Source organism: Neophocaena asiaeorientalis, unplaced genomic scaffold (genome assembly GCF_003031525.2).
Source record: "Neophocaena asiaeorientalis asiaeorientalis breed wild unplaced genomic scaffold, Neophocaena_asiaeorientalis_V1.1 scaffold45, whole genome shotgun sequence".
In the NCBI taxonomy this organism is placed as follows: domain Eukaryota; kingdom Metazoa; phylum Chordata; class Mammalia; order Artiodactyla; family Phocoenidae; genus Neophocaena; species Neophocaena asiaeorientalis.
The window spans coordinates 9,611,856-9,629,653 of record NW_020174642.1 but is presented as its reverse complement, the minus strand read 5'-3'; positions in this window follow the sequence as shown (position 1 = coordinate 9,629,653).

The following is a 17,798-nucleotide window of genomic DNA, read 5'->3' as shown; positions in this document are numbered from 1 at the left end:
ATCACCCAGGGCTATTGTGAAGGTTAACTTAAAACGATGCCTGGCATGTAAGCACCGTGTAAATGTTAGCCAGCATGGTAACAGTAAAACCTTTTGTGCAAAAAGAGAGGAGGCGGGGAATAAGAATGTCTATATATTTTTTAAAATTTATTTATTTTTATTTATTTTTGGCTGCGTTGAGTCTTTGCTGCTGTGCGCGGGCTTTCTCTAGCTGTGGCGAGGGGGGGCTACTCTTCGATGTGGTGTGCAGGTTTCTCATTGCGGTGGCTTCTCTTGTTGCGGAGCACGGGCTCTAGGCTCACGGGCTCAGGAGTTGTGGCTCACAGGCTCTAGAGCGCAGGCTCAGTAGTTGTGGCGCACGGGCTTAGTTGCTCCGCGGCATGTGGGATCTTCCCGGACCAGGGATCGAACCCGTGTCCCCTGCATTGGCAGGCGGATTCTTAACCACGGCGCCACCAGGGAAGCCCCAGAATGTCTATTTTTTATTTGCTTGTTATTTCCTTAAAGAAACTCGTGAAGGATACATAAGAAAACTAGTAACATGGTTGGCTAAGGAGGGGGTGGGGATGGGAAGGGGCTGAGGGAGGAGAGAGTTGAAGGGATCTTTCACTGTATATGTAATACGTGGTGAGTTCATATGTGTACGTATACATGCATTTTATAATATATGTATGTGTCTGAATATATTTAAACCATATGAATGTGTTCCCTGCAAAAACACATACACGTAAACATATGCGATATATCTTTAACATCTTTAGGAGTTTCTCAGCAGAAAGAAGGTAGCCCCTAGGCAAAGCTTACAGGTGTTCTGTGGGCGACAGGAGCCTCCTGACACCTGGCCTGTTCTCCACCCTGTCCCCGGGAAGCATGAGCTAAGTGCGGCTTTCACCTGCAGGAATTAGCTCATCGCAGACACCTGGAACACGCTCTTTAAATTGTTTCTGTTCTCACTTTATAACTTTCATGCAATTGTATTGACTTATATACTGTTTTGTATCCTCTCAGGGCAGATGACAGGCATTCTATTTTAAAAAATAAATGTGCAAAACTAACAAGAGCGTCCCTTTCTTGAGATCCTATTAAAAGCCGGGTGGTGTGAGATGCTTTGCACTCACCCTCAATAATCATCCCAACGGCCCTAAATTTGAGATTCTTATGCCCATTTGGCAGCAGAGGGGACACTGAGACCCAGCCAGGCTAAGTAGCCGCCTTGAACTGCACAGCTGGTCAGCAGAGACCTGGGGTTCGCCTGGCTGGAGGAACAGCTGCCCATGGACCCACCCACCCCTCCTCACCCTCCCTGCACTGAGAGGAGGCGACCACACACTGCATTCCTGCTGTGGCAGCCTCGCCCACAGACTGCAGGTCCTGACCATTTCTAGAATGTCCCTGGTCATAGCATCCTCGTTTACTTCATGGTTCTGTGCTAAAGCTTACAGAAGGGGAAAGTGGTTTGGGTAGGTGTTATCAGCCTCCTACTACAGCTCCTGTAGCGAACTACCAAAAAATTAGCACGTAGAATTCATCACCTTAAGCATCTGGAGGTCACAAGTGTGCAACGGGTCTCACTGAGCTGAAATCAAGGTGTCAGCACGGCTAGTTCCTGCTGGCTCCAGGGGAGAATCTGTTTTCTTATCTTTTCCTGTTTCTATGGGCTGCCTGTATTCCTTGGCTTGGGGTCCCTTCCTCTATTTTCGCAGGCAGCTACTCTGGGTCAGAACCTCCCCCTTTTTTTTTTTTTTTTTTTTTTGCCGTACATGGGCTTCTCACTGCTGTGGCCTCTCCCGTTGCGGAGCATAGGCTCCGGACGTGCAGGCTCAGCGGCCATGGCTCACGGGCCCAGCCGCTCCGCAGCATGTGGGATCTTCCCGGACTGGGGCACGAACCCGTGTCCCCTGCATCGGCAGGCGGACTCTCAACCACTGCGCCACCAGGGAAGCCCAGAACCTCCCACTTTTAGGAACCCTTGTGGTTACCTTGGGCTCATCCGGATAAGCCAGGAAAACCTCCCTATGTTACAGTCAATGGTTTAGCAGTCTCAGCTCTGCCTGCAACCTGAGTTCCCTTCGACGTGTGCTGTAACGTGGTGTACAGGTGCCGTGGATTAGGACATGGGCATCTTTGGGTGGGGTCATTCCTCTGCCTACACACAGGGTCCTTTGGGGACTGGAACAAGCCAGACTCCTCCCCACTCAGGGTCTCTGTTCTGTGCAGGACGGCTTCTCCAGGTCTTGGCTCACAGAGGTCTCTTCCCACCTGCCCTGCCAAGGTGGGCTCTCCCATTGCAGCTCCTGGAGCTGTTACCTTGGTTACTGCCTCTCTTCCTAGACCGCAGGCTCCAGAGGAAGCAATCACGCTGGAATATCCAGGTACAGTTTTTTGAAAGCACACTTTAAAAAATGGATAATGCAAAGTTCTGTTTTTTCTTTTTTGAAGTGGTACAACCTTCTTAATTGGTTTTATATTTTTGTGTTTATAAAAATATATCTTGTATGTGTCTAGGAGCCTATTTATTTCACCTACGTGCATATGCTATTTAAATAGAACCTAGAGGAATACTTGACTTTCAGTAAATATATACTGGATGAAGGAATCACTCTTTTGATGACTTTGGCAGACTGAGTGGCTGGCTCATCAAATTTCCATTCCCCGCTCCACGTCGTATGTCACTAGAGAAATGCAATAACAACAATGAGATACCACTACACACCTCTTAAGATGGCCAAAATCCCGAACACTGGGCTTCCCTGGTGGCGCAGTGGTTGAGAATCTGCCTGCTAATGCAGGGGACACGGGTTCGAGCCCTGGTCTGGGAAGATCCCACATGCCGCGGAGCAACTAGGCCCGTGAGCCACAACTACTGAGCCTGCGCATCTGGAGCCTGTACTCTGCAACAAGAGAGGCCGTGATAGTGAGAGGTCCGCGCACTGTGATGAAGAGCGGCCCCCGCTCACCGTAACTAGAGAAAGCCCTCACACAGAAACGAAGACCCAACACAGCCAAAAATAAATTAATTAATTAAATAAAGTACCTATCTTTAAAAAAAAAAAAAATCCTGAACACTGACATCACCAAATGCTGGCGAGGCTGTGGAGCAACAGGAACTCTCATTCACTGCTGGTGGGGACGCAGAACGGTAGAGCCAATTTGGAAGACAGTTTGGAGGTTTCTTAACAAAACTAAACGTACTCTTATCGTACAACCCAACAATTGTGCTCCTTGGTATCTACCCAAAGGAGATGAAAACTTACGTCCCCATGAAAACCTACACATGGATGTTTATAACAGTTGTATTCATAAATGCCAAAACTTGGAAGCAACCAAGATGTCCTTCAGTCGGTGAAGGACAGCCCATCCAGATGATGGAATATCATTCAGTGCTAAAAGGAGATGAACTATGGAGTCACGAAAACACGTGGCGGATCCTTAAATGCATTTGATTACTAAGTGAAGGAAGCCAATCTGAAAAGACTGCGTACTGTATGATTCCAATTATACAACATGCCGGAAAAGGCAAACCTATGGAGACAGTAAAAAAAAACAAAAAAAATCAGTGGTTGTCAGAGAGTGGGTAGGGGGAGAGATGAACAGGCAGAGCACAGAGGAATTTTGGGGTCGTGAAAATCCTCTATCTGATATCACGATGATGCATACATGTCATTATACATTTGTCCGAACCCGTAGAATGTAAAACACTGAGCGAACCCTAATGTAAGCTATGGACTCCGGGTGAGATTATAATGTACCAGTGTAGGCTGATCCTTGGTTAAAAATGTGCTACTCTGGGAGTGATGTTGGTCATGCGGGGAAGGTAGGCAAGTGGGGTCAGGGGGGAATTTCTGTACCTACCTCTCAATTTTATTGTAAACCTGAAACTGCTCTATCAACTAAGATCTTTAAGAAAAATTGCCATTGTCTAGGCTGCTCTGTCTCTCCCATCTACCAACTACAGAGGCTAGAAAGTCTCACTCTTCCAGCCTCCAGTTTGAGCATGTTTTCTGAGTTAGGCTTGGCGTGTCCATGGAGAAGGGGCCTCAGAGTGATCCATTCTCCATCCCAGCATGAAGCCCCGCACCGCGGTGTGGGAGGGATGCGAGACGGGTTTGCAGGAGGAGTGAATGAATAAATGACTAGCAGACATGGGCTGATTTAAATAAGCGACACGGAGAGGCGTGAAGGGCGCTTCCACTTGCTAAGCTCAGGGAGACGCGTGCAGTCTCTCAGAGCATGGAAGCCAGAAGGCCGTCTGCACACAGACATCTGGATCCTCCTCCTGGGAATCTTCTCCAGGGTGGCCCCTCTGTGGAGCACCGCAGGGAGGGGAACGGGGAGGGCACAAGGCAGACGTGAGGCCGGGAGCGGGGATGTCTGGGCTTGTTCCCAGGCCCGGGAGCTGCGAGCTTCCCACACTGCGCTCCAGGATCCAGATCAAAGCCGCATTCAAGTCCCGAGGCTAAAGTCGCTGCAGGCTAACACACATTCCTTTCAACCTAAAACTGGGGGAGAATTAACATATGTGTGTCTTGGCAGAGAGAGGCGGGAAAGGAATCTGGGTGGCTCTGCCTTTCTTATGAGAAGGGTGCGTTCTGAACCCACTGCTTGGATGCCCTCCACGAGGTTGAGACCCTTCCCAGCTGGACAGCCCGGGCGTGCTGTGGGCCAGATGTGTGTGCGTGTGTGGAGGGTGCAGATCAGTTAGACAGACCCTCCCTGCCCCCAGTGCGCGGTCCATAGACAGCTCAGCCGGCAGCCCTCGTTTCGCTCAGCCTCGACCACGGTCAGCAACTCCAGGAAGTCTGGGACTTGAGCAACAGAATTCAAGGCACTCAGCAGGGACCAGTTTTGCTAAAAAAAAAAAAGAAAAGAAAAAAATTTAATGTTCTTGCCTCTTCAGTTGTTGCAGTGCTCCAGACAAGGACAGGGACCCTCTACCCCATCTTCCCAAATACGGAGCATGTGTTTGCAAAAGGACGGGAGGTGGGCTTCAACATTTCTACTGCCCACCCCGCGGTTCCCCGGGTGGGGATGCTGCTTTGCGTCCAGCATCCTGGGCTTGTGGAAGCTGAGGCCGCCAGGGGAGGGCCAGGTCACCGCTGGCTAAGACCAGAAGGTGTGGAAAGTGTAGGGGCTCACCCGTCAAGGCAAGGGAGAGAGCTCCCTCGTCTGGAAGCTGCAGCTCTGAACCCAGTTGTCTGTCCTGGTCAGGTTCAGCCAGGTTCCGGCAAACAGGAATCACAGAGATGCTTTCTCCCACTTTGAGGCGAAGAGCCATCGGTGCAGCCCCAGCTGCCCGCTGCATCCCTGCCCCTGAGGGGCTGACATCTGGTGACATGTTGAAGGGCCCCCCTCTTTGGCCTCTCTGGCCGCGGCACCTCCTGCCTCACACTGAGATCCCCAAACCCCTTCTGCACAGGGTCCAGATATGCCTCTACTGGCTGAGGCTGATGCCCCTCAGCCTCAGGAGCGCTGAGAAATGACCAGAAGAGGGTTCATGCTTTAGGGGGAGAATTAATATATGTACAATAAATTATAGATTATACATTAGTAAGTCGTGTGTGGGCACCGCTTCAAGGACTAAAGTCCTAAGGGTCATTCACCGTTGGCAGAAGCTGGCCTGTGGGGAGAGGTGCTAAGGCCCGTGACTGCTTCCGTTTCCCCTGCCAGGACAGGTTGCTGCTGGGACCTCCCAGAAACTTCTCTGAGGTCCGTCTTTTTACTTTTATTTAGATTTGCTTGCGTATTTTAAAGTTATCAAGTCAGTGTTGGAAATGCCTGCAGCAGCCAAAGCCCCCAAGCACTGCCTGAACCTTCTCAGTAAATGATTACGACCACAGATCTGGATCTTCTATTTAATAGGGGACCCCGCCAAGCAATCCCTTCTTTAGAGGCAGGGCCCTGGGTGAGCAGACACGTGCCACACTGCCCCCTGCTGGCCTGGGAGCACCAGGTCTCCCCCATGCTGTTCTGTAACTGCTCTGCCTTTTGTTAGCTGGAGAGGGCTGCCAGCCTCAATCCCCCGCAGCTAGAGGAAAGGTCTTTTGCTCTTAAGAGAAGGTTAGATTGTAATCCTAGAGGGCTCTTCCACACGCCCCCAGGCCTTCTGGGGGGCGAGTGGGCTGCACAGACTGTGAGGCAGGAAAGCAGCAACCCCTGCTTTCTATTGTCGTCGGAAAAAAAAAGCACAACCTAAAAGTTGAGAATCATGTATTATTTGGAGGACTCTCTGAGGACTTCAAGCCCAGGAGGCCGCCTCTCAGATAGCTCTGAGGGACCACCCTGAAGAGGTGAGGGGGGAGCCAGGATACAGAGGAGTTTTGTAACAAAGACCAGGCAGTCGGAACATCAAAGATTACTGTTAATTAAAGAAAACCAGACGTCACCAGTTAAGGAATTTAGTGCTTTTCTAGGTATGGGAAGATGCAAGAGTCCCGGCTCACTGAAATCATTCCTTTGTTGTGCGCCTCAGCTACCTGGGGCCAGAACCCTGTGCTTTCTCATCTTGAGTCTCCTCTGGGGGCTGGGGGTGGGGCTCGGGGGAGGGTTGTGGTGGCTGAGGGCTAGGTGGTGAGCCTCCTGTTTTCCATCCCAAGTTCCCTCAGGGCTCACCATCTGGGCGGCTGTTATGTGATGGCTTGATGGCTGCAACCTCCTCTGTTTACTGGTATGGCAGGCAATAGTTTTCATTCACATCCTCAGGGCATTTGAGACCACCCACCACGCCCTCAGCAACTGTGCTTGGCCAGAAGGGGTCCCAGAGCGACCGGACCCAGCCCGCGTCCTCCAAGAACTTGCCGAGGACTCCATGACCTTCCACCCACCAAGCGCAGCAGCAGACCTGCTTCTACTGGATGAGGATTAATGAGCAGAACACACACTTGTTCCCAAGGTCGTCCAGCAAAGGTTCTGTGGACCGTGAAGGCCACCCTCCATAAAGTGGGGTCAGTGGACGGTGAGTGGAAAGAGAAGAAAAGTGGGGATCCTGTTTCTCGGCCGGGAGAAGGCTCCCCACTCCTGCCTCTCCTCCAGTGGCCCCAATCTAGACCCTGTACCCTAAGTATGAGCACCAGAGGCCTCTGGGAACTTACACCTTAATCTCCCAGGCCGGGCAAGCTGACATCTTTCTTCTGGGGAAGCCTGGGAGGGTCCAAGGTGAGGCCCACTCCTCCCGCAGTTGGGCAGTCAGGACACCCGAGCCCTAGTCGCAGCTCTGCCTGGTGGGAATGTAGCACCAGCCACTTCAGAAACAGCTAAAAATTAAAATATGTTATTAAAATTAATTTCCTCAGTAAATTTTATTTAACTCCATATATCCAAAATAATAACATTTCAATATGTAATGATATAAAATGTTATGGATGAGAGATTTGCACATCCCTTGCTCTGCACCGTCTTTGGAGGCCCGTGTGCATTTAATTTATTTATTTTTTAACATCTTTATTGGAGTATAGTTGCTTTACAATGGTGTGTTAGCTTCTGCTGTATAACAAAGTGAATCAGCTATACATATACATATGTCCCCATATCTCCTCCCTCTTGCGTCTCCCCCCCACCCTCGCTATCCCACCCCTCTAGGTGGTCACAAAGCACCGAGCTGATCTCCCTGTGCTATGCGTCTTCATGACCTGGGAACGGCTACTCGGCAAGGAGGAACAGGTGAGCGCAGCACAGGTTTTTGGGCAGAAACAGCTGTGAAGTTCCCTAGCACGTATGTATATCCCTCTCCCCAAATCCCACCTCCCGTGCCATTGCGTCAGCTCAATTCTACGCTGAAAAAAGAAATACATGACTTTCCTTGGTCTGCGAATTTTTTTTTTTTTTAACATCTTTATTGGGGTATAATTGCTTTACAATGGTGTGTTAGTTTCTGCTGGTCTGCGAATTTAACTCAGATCTGCCTGGGACTCTGGTGTCCCCTTCTCTCACCAGGAAGACAGTATATCACAGTGCGGGACAGCGTCGAGCCCCACAGTGTGTTCTGGCTCTCTGATGTATTTGTAGGTGTTTGCTGAAAGAAAAGAGTCTACGAACAGAAACTCTGCCTGGAGAAATTCTCCAAGTTTTCTATTTCCTCCAGGCCATCCATCTCAGAGCTGGTGACACGCTAATATGAAGGGCCCTATAACAGGGAGCTTTAGAGCAACGTGAGGTGGCCACCAGCTCCGTGAGACCTGACACTTTTTCTCTCAGAGCACCTCTTCCTGTCTTAAGGGGCATTAGGTGCCACTGGACACAGGATGAGTGAGGCTGGACCTGATAACGCTTTAAGATCACAGGGGTTCTTTACTGAGCAGGGGGCCTGGGGGTGGCCTTTAGTTTTAGAGCCAGAATTCCCAGGTGTCAGGCTCCTAGGGCTGCCGGAACGAGTGACCACAAACTCTGTGGTCTAACACAGCAGGAGTTTATTCTCGTCACCAATCTGGAGGCCATAATTCCGAAATCAGGTCGTGGGCAGGTTGGTTCCTTCTGGAGGATCCGAAGACGAATCTGACCCAGGCCCCTCTTCCAGCTTCCTGCAGGTGTCTGGCAGCCCTTGGCGTTCCTTGGATTATACGCGCATCACTCCGGCCTCTGCCCTGTCTTCCCATCACCGTGTGTCTCTGTGTCTGCTCCTCTCCTGACAAGCACAGCAGGCATTGGATCCAGGGCCCATCCGGATAACCCGGCGTGATCTCATCTCCAGGTTCTTAACCACTTACATCTGCAAAGACCCTGTTTCCAAATGAGGTCACATTCTGGGGTTCTGGATGGACATAAATTCTGGGGGGGACACCATTCAACCCACTACACCAGTCAATTCCTACACTGGAGAGAAACAAAAGAGGAGGGGCTGGACTGCCCCACATTCACACAGTTTGCTGTTCACACAGCCTTATTCTAGCCTGTTTCCTCCAGCCCTGGAGAACAAAAGTGCTTGCCCAGGCCTCACCAGCCCGGCCTGACCCATGGTCCCTCCACATGGATGGAACCCCGTGGACACCCACGATGACCTGGGTCTGCCACCTGGTCTGGTGAACCGATGCCCAGATGGGTCTGCCGAGGGATTTTTATTACTATATCCAAGTTCAAGTTCCACAGGACGGTGAGACAAGTATTGACAAAGCAGGGTGTGAAGGGCCAAGTACGAACGGAAGGGCCAGTGTGCTTTTATTAGCTTTTCTCCTCGCTCGTGGCAGCTGTCAGAGGTTGCATCCATCACGACTTTCTATGGTACAAACGTTGGCTAAATCCAGCTTTAATTCCAGATCCCTTGGCTTTCACTCCTGGAAAGTCTGGGAATGGGTGTCATCGAGGGCCTGTTTGCCTTCTGTCTCTCGGCTCTACCCCAAGGGATTTCCCTCACAGTGACAGAAAGGCTGCAGCAGTTCCACGCATCACATCTTTATACTGCACCCTCCAGGAGAAAAGCAGGTTGGTTTCCCAAATGCCTCTTAGAAGAGCCCAGAGCCTTGTGTTCCCTCCAACCTTGTGAGGGCAGATGTCCCCCACGCCTCAATGGCAGCAGGCAGGCTGCAGGTTCATTTCTGAACCCATCTCACATGGATGACCATAGGCCAAGGTCACTCTGGGCTAAGAGGATGGACTCACCCAGTTGGGTTAAAACAGTGGAGGCCTTCCCTGCAGCTTGGGTAGGTCCACCCAAATGCTCAGAAATGCAGGAAATGATTTACACATGAGGATGTTCATTTGCATTTCTTTTAAACTGCAAACAATTGGAAATAATGAAATGAAATGGCTTAGCTATTTGATGGTGTATTATATAACCATTTCAAGGAACAAATAATAATACAAGAAAATAGCCATATTTTAAAGGAAAAGTACACAGTATGAATTCAACTTGATACCTACACACATGGGGCAAAAAAATGGAAGGACATCCACCAAAAAGTGTGCTATCTCTGAGAGCTAGGGTCGTTATTTTCGTCTTTATGATTTTTATATTTTCCATATTTATTCAACAGGCATGTATTTTGTATGTGTCTGTAGGTATTAGTTTGCTGGGTCTGCTGTAACCAAGTACCACAAACTGAGTGGCTTAAACAACAGAAGTTTATTCTCTCACAGTTCTTTCTGGAGGCCAGAGCTCTGAGCTGGAGTTGTCCGCAGGGGTGGTTCTTTATGAGGCTCTGAGGGGGGATCCATCCCAGGCTCTCCCCCAGTTTCTGGGGGTTTGTTAACAATAGTTGTCACTCCTAGGCTTGTAGAGGCATCACCTTGATCACGGCCCTCATCTTCACATGGTAACTCCCTGTCCATCTGTCCAAATGTCCCCTTTCTATAAGGACACCGAGCATACTGGATGAGGGACCACCTACTCCAGTGTGAGCTTATCTTAACTAATTACATCTGCAATGACCCTATTTCCAAATAAGGTCACATGGTGAGGTGCTGGGGGTAGGGCTGGAATATATGAATTTTGAGGGGACACAATTCAGTCATAACTATACGCATATATATGTTTATACACACATATGCACACACACAATTTTCTTAAAAGAGAATAAAGGAAAAGAAAAAAAAAGCCAACATTTCTAAGCTTTGAGAGCAGAGTGGTGACCGTGGTGAGAACCTCTAGCTGAGAGTGGCTGGCTGGGGAGGAGGCCATGTGATCGGGGACCCAGAGGCGGAAGCCAGCAGCTCCCGTGAGGGCTGGAAGCACAGGCATATCTCCCAGTGTCCCCTTGAGGCAGGTGAGGGGGCACCATCCCACGCAATTCCCCTCGAGTCTAAGTGGCTCGGGGGACTTTGGATTCTTCATGGGTGTTTGCAATCCCTGCGCTGCTGACGTCAAAATTAGGACAGAGATTTTATCAAGCTTTTCTCAGCTAACAAGCCGGAGCAGGTAGCTTAGAGCAGCTGGATGGTGACATGAGATTCTCGGGGTGCTGTGTTGTGACAGAGTCAAAAACTGGCTGTAGGGCGTGGATCCCCAGACTGCACCCCAGAGGACCAGCGTGAAGGGGTACCCACCCGGTGCTCACTGGCTCCCCCCGACCTCCCCTTCCCGTATCTCCCCCATGCCTGTCCCCAGCCAGCGATTCTGACCCACTCACCCCCCTACTTGCCCTTTTGATTCAGTCTTTGGTGCCAGCCCGCTTTCCTCTGGCCTCAGTGCCAGAACCTGGATGAATAGATGAGTTTCATTATTACAGTCTAATCCCCATCATTAACTACCGCACAGGAACTCTGGGACCAAGGAAAAGACGCTGCCTCGGGGCCAAAAAATGGGAAAACGCATGGACAATGGAAGTGAATTAACCCCTCGCCCTTGTTGAATCATCTCTCTGCTCCCCTGACCTTCATGGTGTCCCTGTGGGAACCAGCCCCCGTGCTAATCAGGGGCTCCACGAGCATGACCGCAGTCCCTGCCAGCAGGGAAGCCGCCGTCCAGCAGAGGACACCCATGCATGGATGATGATTAACCCAACAGTGTGGGAAATGCCAGTGTGAGGACTTCTTCCACAGCACGGGGGCTTCCTGGAAGCCTTCCTGGAGGAGGAGACGTATGAATGGAGGTTTCCAGGCTGCGAGAGCAGGCTAAAGCTGGCGGGTGGGAATGGACTGGCAGGTGCCGTTGATCTGGGTGGACAAGGCTTTGCCTGAAGGAGTAGCAGGAGGTGGGGTGATAGGGGGTCTGGGCCAGGCTGCTTAGGACCACGGCCAAGTCCGTAGTTGGGGCTGGGTGGGGAGAAGTGGGGAGTAAGGCAACAGCCTAGGGTCAGACAAGCAAGGCCTGGCTGGGAGGGAGTTAAGGGACCGACTCTGGCCTGACCTCATCTCACCTTGGTTACATCTGTAAAAACCCTATTTCCAAATAAGGTGACATCCACAGGTACTGGGGGGTAGGACTTGGATATCGCTTTTTGGGGGCACACGGTTGGAAAGAAGCGTGCACACAGCAAGGCAGGCATAGCATCAGCTTTACCCACTCAGGACCTCTGGAGCCATGGGCAAAAACAAGAGAGGTTCCCCAGGGAACGGGGAGGGATGAGAAGCCAGCCACCGCTCCGGGTGAAGAGTTGTGAAACCTTAAGAATGCAGAGCCCCAGACTTCCTTAACTTGAGACAGTGAGAAAAACCCCGAATCAAAAGCATCCAAAGAACAATGCCCCAAGCCAGTGGCGTCTTCCCCTGGTATCTCGTGTCAGGCTTGAACACGTCCAGTATCTCAGCCGCTGCCAGCACGGTGTGTGCCCGGGGCTTCCAGCGTCCTTGCGCTCCTCCCTGAAGCCACCAAGCCACAGTTCCAGGCTCTGTGCCCAGGTCTTCCACAGCCCTGGGGACCTGGCCTGTGGCTGGCCTCGCCCACTGCACAGCAGCTTTTGTGCGGCTCCTTTTCAGCACTCAGGGCCTGGCCCGCAAGCCTCTGCCCTCCCGTCCTGGCTGGACAGCCTGGCCCGACCACTGCCTGGCTCCACGCTGGCGAAGGGCATCAGGACCTCGTGGGTTAGAGTCCCGGCTCGGGGGAGGGGCGCTGGTAAGTCGAGGCAGCAGGAGGCCACGCCACCAGCCTCATCCCAGGTTTCAGCCCCGCTGCGCCTCTGCAGCCCCAAGAATTTGGGGAAGGTCCTGTGTCGGCTCAGTTGCTTCATCTGTAAAGTGGGTCACTAGGAACACCCTCCATGGGGCTGTGGTGGTTAAACGACACAGCGTACTAGCCCGGAGCCTGGCTCTCAACTAATGATGCTGTACCTTTCGTTATTCTTGGCCTCGCTTTCCTCACTTGCATATAGAATGGAAGAGCCTCAGATCCCTTCCAGGGGCCTGTCCCTACCTGCTTCCCCACCAGGGCGGCAGTGGGTGTGTGCTCTGGCGGACAGGCGCGGCTTCTCTCCTTGTGAGAAGGTAAACGGAGGCATCGTGAACATTTTCAGAGTTTATCTGAGCAAAAGTTGATTGGAATGGGGCAGCGCCAAAACCAGCAGTGGCGAGGAGCCCTCGCAGACAGAGGCGGGGACATCGAAAGCGGGCCATTCCTGATGGGTGTAGCTGAAGGCCCAGGGGGCTGTTAGGACTGGCTGTCCTTCGGGTTTGATTTCAGAACCGGGAGGCATTTGCAGGCTTAGATCTTGGTTTGCTTACGCAGCCGTCGAGCCGTATCTGTTTAACAGCCTCCGTGTTGTATTCATTTAGCACCTGCTATGCAGGACACTCCAGTCCCCAAGGCGGCCCTGGCCCTTCCGCCCTGTGAGGACCACCCGGTCCCTCTGGGACAAGCGCCTGGCCCAGGCTGCCCTCGCGGGCTGTGACCCGGGCAGTCGCACAGGCCCCCTGTCCCCCACAGCCCAGCAGGGCGACTTCTGCATGCACCACCCTCTTCACCCGGCCGCTGTCCTAGGAAGGACACGGTGACATCTCCATCCAGGAGTGCTCTGTCCCCCCAGCCCCCCGGGGCTTGTCCTGGGGGTGGGGAGGTGGCAAGAGGAGGGTGTCCGGTGCTGCCCAAAGGGCAGAGTGGCTTGAGGCTTACGTGGACACGCCCGCCCCCAGCCTGTGCGCCTCTGCCGCCCAGCCGGAGCGACTGGCTTCACACCCCCCCCCAACCCAGTCGGCATGTGCTCTCGGGGTGCAGACGGCCTTTTGCGAGGGCTCCGTCTCCTGATCTCGTCCCCACCTCCCGCACCCTTCCCTGCTGATCTCGCTTTGCTCAGATGCCTCTGCCCGATGCTCGTCTCTGGGGGGGTGCGTGTGTGTGCGGGTGCAGGCCCCCCGCAGTGAGGCCTGTCTGAGGGTCGGGGGTGGTCCTGGCTCACAGGCTCACTGCGCGTCCGTCAGGGACCAGGCAGGAACCGTGCGATGGGGAGTGTCCGCAAGGACCAGCGTTGGCTTCCTGGGGCTGCTGTAGCAAAGTACCGCAGTCTGGGGGCTTAAACAGCAGAAGCCTGTTCTCTCTGAGTCTGGCGGCCAGAAGCCTGGACTCGAGGTGTCAGCAGGGCTGTGCTCTCTCTGAAGCCTCAGGGGAGGATGCCGCCTTGCGTCTCCCAGATTCTGGTAGCTGCCGGCAGCCCTTGGCTTGTGGCTCCATCACTCCAGTCTCTACCTCTGTCTTCACACGGTCTTCTCCTCGTGCATCTGTGTGTCTCCACTTTCTCACAAGGACACCAGTCGCTGCATCAGGGCCCACCCTAATCCAGCCTGACCTCATCTGAACTTGACTACATCTACAAAGACCCTATTTCCAAATCAGGTCACTTTCAAGGGTGCCGGGGGATAGGATCTCAGTGTATCTTTTGGGGGACACCCTTCACCCCACATCAGGACCTATGAGGGAAAGGCTCTGCTCCATTTTAATCACGGTACATGCTCCCATCTTCCTGCCCCTGACCCCTCCCCTCCCAGTCCACCCCTCCCCCCAGGCTGTCCTCAGGGACTTTGCCCACAGCCCAAGCTCAGCTCTTCCTAACCTCCCACCCTCTCCTGCCACTCAGCCGGGGGTCACACCCTTGTCCCACACTGCTCAGCTGGCTTCACCTCCGCAGGCTGGACCTTGGCCCATTCTGCCTGCTTCCTCCCGCCTCCCCCTTTCTGTCTCTCCATCCTGCCTGTGGGAGCCTGGAAGGCAAGTCGGCTGCAGCTAACTCCAAGGACGGTGCCTATGGCAGTGTTTTAACACTGGGCTGTCGATGACACATCCGCTTTGCTGGTTCCTTAAAGGGAGATGCAGAGTGGGCTGTGCACATGGACATCCCTGCAGGACGGCCTTGTGAGGCCCCTCACAACGGAATGCAAGCAGGCCACGCACCCTGCCGGTCCCACCCACCGTTCCATCCCTCCCATCCGTCCAGTTCCTCTAAGTACCCCCATGTGTCCCCCACAATATACCCAAAGGGACGGTCCATTCATCCCTCCCGGCATAACTCCCACTGGCTCCCAGGGGCCCTGCGATGGAGTTCGCCGTGTCCAGTGTCAGGGCCGGGTCTGAGGCCCTGCAGCACTGTCCCTGCTGTTCTCATCCTACGCTGCCCTCAGCTAAGGACGTCGATTTCAGCTGCTATGGCCGCCAAAGAGAATTTTACTGACTCTTGTTCTTAATACCAAAATCATATAAGTTTATACTACATTTTTTTGAAAATTTCAAGAAAAAAAGAAAAGCTTTAAACCGCCTGTAACCTCACCATCCAGAAATCGCCTATAACAGATTGGCGTCTTTTCAATGTTTTCTGTAGGTAAGTGCTAGAGCCCGAATGTTTGTGTTCCCTCAACATTCAAATCTTGGGACTTCCCTGGTGGTCCAGTGGTTAAGAATCGACAGATTCTTGCAATGCAGGGGACGCTGGTTTGATCCCTGGTCGCGGAACTAAGATCCCACATGCCGCGTGGCAGCTAAGCCCGCGTGCTGCAATGACAGAGCCCACGCGCTCGGGATCTCGCGGGCCGCAACTAGAGAGAAGCCCACGCACCGCAACGAAGAGCCCGCGAGGCAGAACGAAAGATCCCCCGTGCTGCAACTGAGACCTGATGCAGCCAATAGATAAATAAATAAACACATCTTAAAAGAAATTCAAATCTGGAGATCCTAATGCCCCATGTGATGTTAGGAGGTGGGGTCTTTGGGTGGTGATTACGACCCCCGGGTGGAGCCCTCAAGAAAGGAACCCCAGAGAGCCCCTTGTCCTTTCCCCACGTGAGGACGCAGTGCGAAGTGTGAGGCCCGGAAGAGGACCCTCGCCGACCACGCTGCACCCTCCAGGACCGGGAGAAATGAATTGCTTGTTCATTGGCTCAGGTTACAGCAGCGGAATGAACTGAGAGAGTTAACGTGCCAGAGAGTGAGAGCAACTGCAGGATTGGGGGTTCCGCCTCGTTCACTTGATAGCACAGCACGAACGCCCCTGCGCCATCCCATAGTCACTACGGTGACGTTTGCAGTCGCAGCCCAAGGCGGCTGAGGGGCCACCGTGGGGGGCGCGGGAAGGGCCGGTGTCGCGGCTCGCCTGCCCTGCTGCAAGCAGAACGGCTTTAGGCTTTTGGTCTGCAGGCCACTGAGCAATATTAAAAATTTTTCCATAAAGCTTCTCAGTGCTAGAATATAAGGAGACCCCCGCCTTAGCTATGCCTCCGAGGCACTCTCCACTGCGAATGCATCGTGAATCACCTCGCGGTCCTCTACGGGGCCACATCTTGACCACCTCTGTTTGCCAATACGCATGGCCCCGTGTGCTTCGTAAGCGGCTTCCCGTGCAGCTCACTGTGAAGGAGGCCACCCTTCGTGTCAGCCACGTGTCCGTGCTGGTGGCCACGGGAGGATGGGTTCCTGCACCGGAAGCGCAACAGTCAAGGGCGCGTGACCTCAAGCCTTTTGATGCTGAGCCCCAGCCCCTGAGGTCATCTTAGGGTCACAAGTAGAACAAAACAAGAGGGAGAGAGAGGTAAGGGGAGCAGAAAGCCAGGGAAAGGTAAAATAAAACGGAAGAGAAATTTATCTGGGCTTGAAGGCAAAAGTGAAGGTGATGAGAGGTGAGGGGGCAGGCGGAAGAGGCTCTCGAGGTGAAAGGGGCTGAGACGCTCGTCACGTGAAGCACTTTCCACGTGCTGGGCGTCGTTTAAGAGCGTCACAGAACAGCTCCTCGAGGCTTCACCACAGTCCCGCCAGTAGATATCGTCACCTCCATTTTGTGTGCTGGGGGGCACACAGAGAGGTTGAGTGACTTGCTCAAGGTCACACAGCCGGTAGTGATGGAGCTGGGACTCGAACGCAGGGAGTCATCCTCTCGACCCCTCAGCTTGGCGTGGGGGTGGGGATGGGAGGTTTGGTGAGTGCTTGACCCTCCCCTCCCTTGTGGGAGGGACAGAGGGGCTGGGACCGCCTTGGGGTGGAGTCGGGCTGGCGAGGGAGATAACCCCACCATCACGTGGTCAAACCAGACATCTCAGAGGGGCAATTTAAGGGGCTGAGGCTCTACTTTTATTTTAAAACAAACATGGACAGTCTATGTAACAGAATGACAATATTTCATGGCCTTTAAAGATAAAACATAAGTCTCTGAAGACATTCTGAACTTCCAGGAGGCGACCCAGGGCCAAAGATGCCCGAGAGGTGCCCCGAGCTTTCCCTACATTAGGCGCGCCCAGTTCAGTGGAGAAGTTTGAGAAGTACTGACTTGACTTAACTCTCTTCATTTTAGAGTTGCAGGAACTCGCCCCAGAAATCGAGGGAATTTCCCAAGACACCTTCATGAATGACTAGTGGCTGAGCTGGGGTAGAAACCAGGATGTTTTTTTCTTCTACATTCAGCTATTTTGTGCAGTCTTCTCAGGGCTTGGCCGACTTCAAACCGGCTCACAGAGAGATGCCGGGCCCATGACCGGGCGGCCAGCACGTGACCAATCCGGGCATAGCCACTGGGGAGACCACATCCCGTCTTGCTTGGCTGCCCGGTCTGCACATGTCCCGAGGAGGGTCATCTTCTATTTGACAAAAGCATTCACAGGACTCTGGGTGGAGCGAGGGAAGGTAGCCGGGGCCTTTCACAGGGGGGATCAGTCTTCTCAGGGCTTGGCCGACTTCAAACCGGCTCACAGAGAGATGCCGGGCCCATGACCGGGCGGCCAGCACGTGACCAATCCGGGCATAGCCACTGGGGAGACCACATCCCGTCTTGCTTGGCTGCCCGGTCTGCACATGTCCCGAGGAGGGTCATCTTCTCCTATTTGACAAAAGCATTCACAGGACTCTGGGTGGAGCCGGGGGAAGGTAGCCGGGGCCTTTCACAGGGGGGGCCTCTGTGCAGCCAAGCGTCTCACTTAATGAGGGGGAGTATCATAAAAACTCTCCCCTGTGGGGCGGACCGAATAGG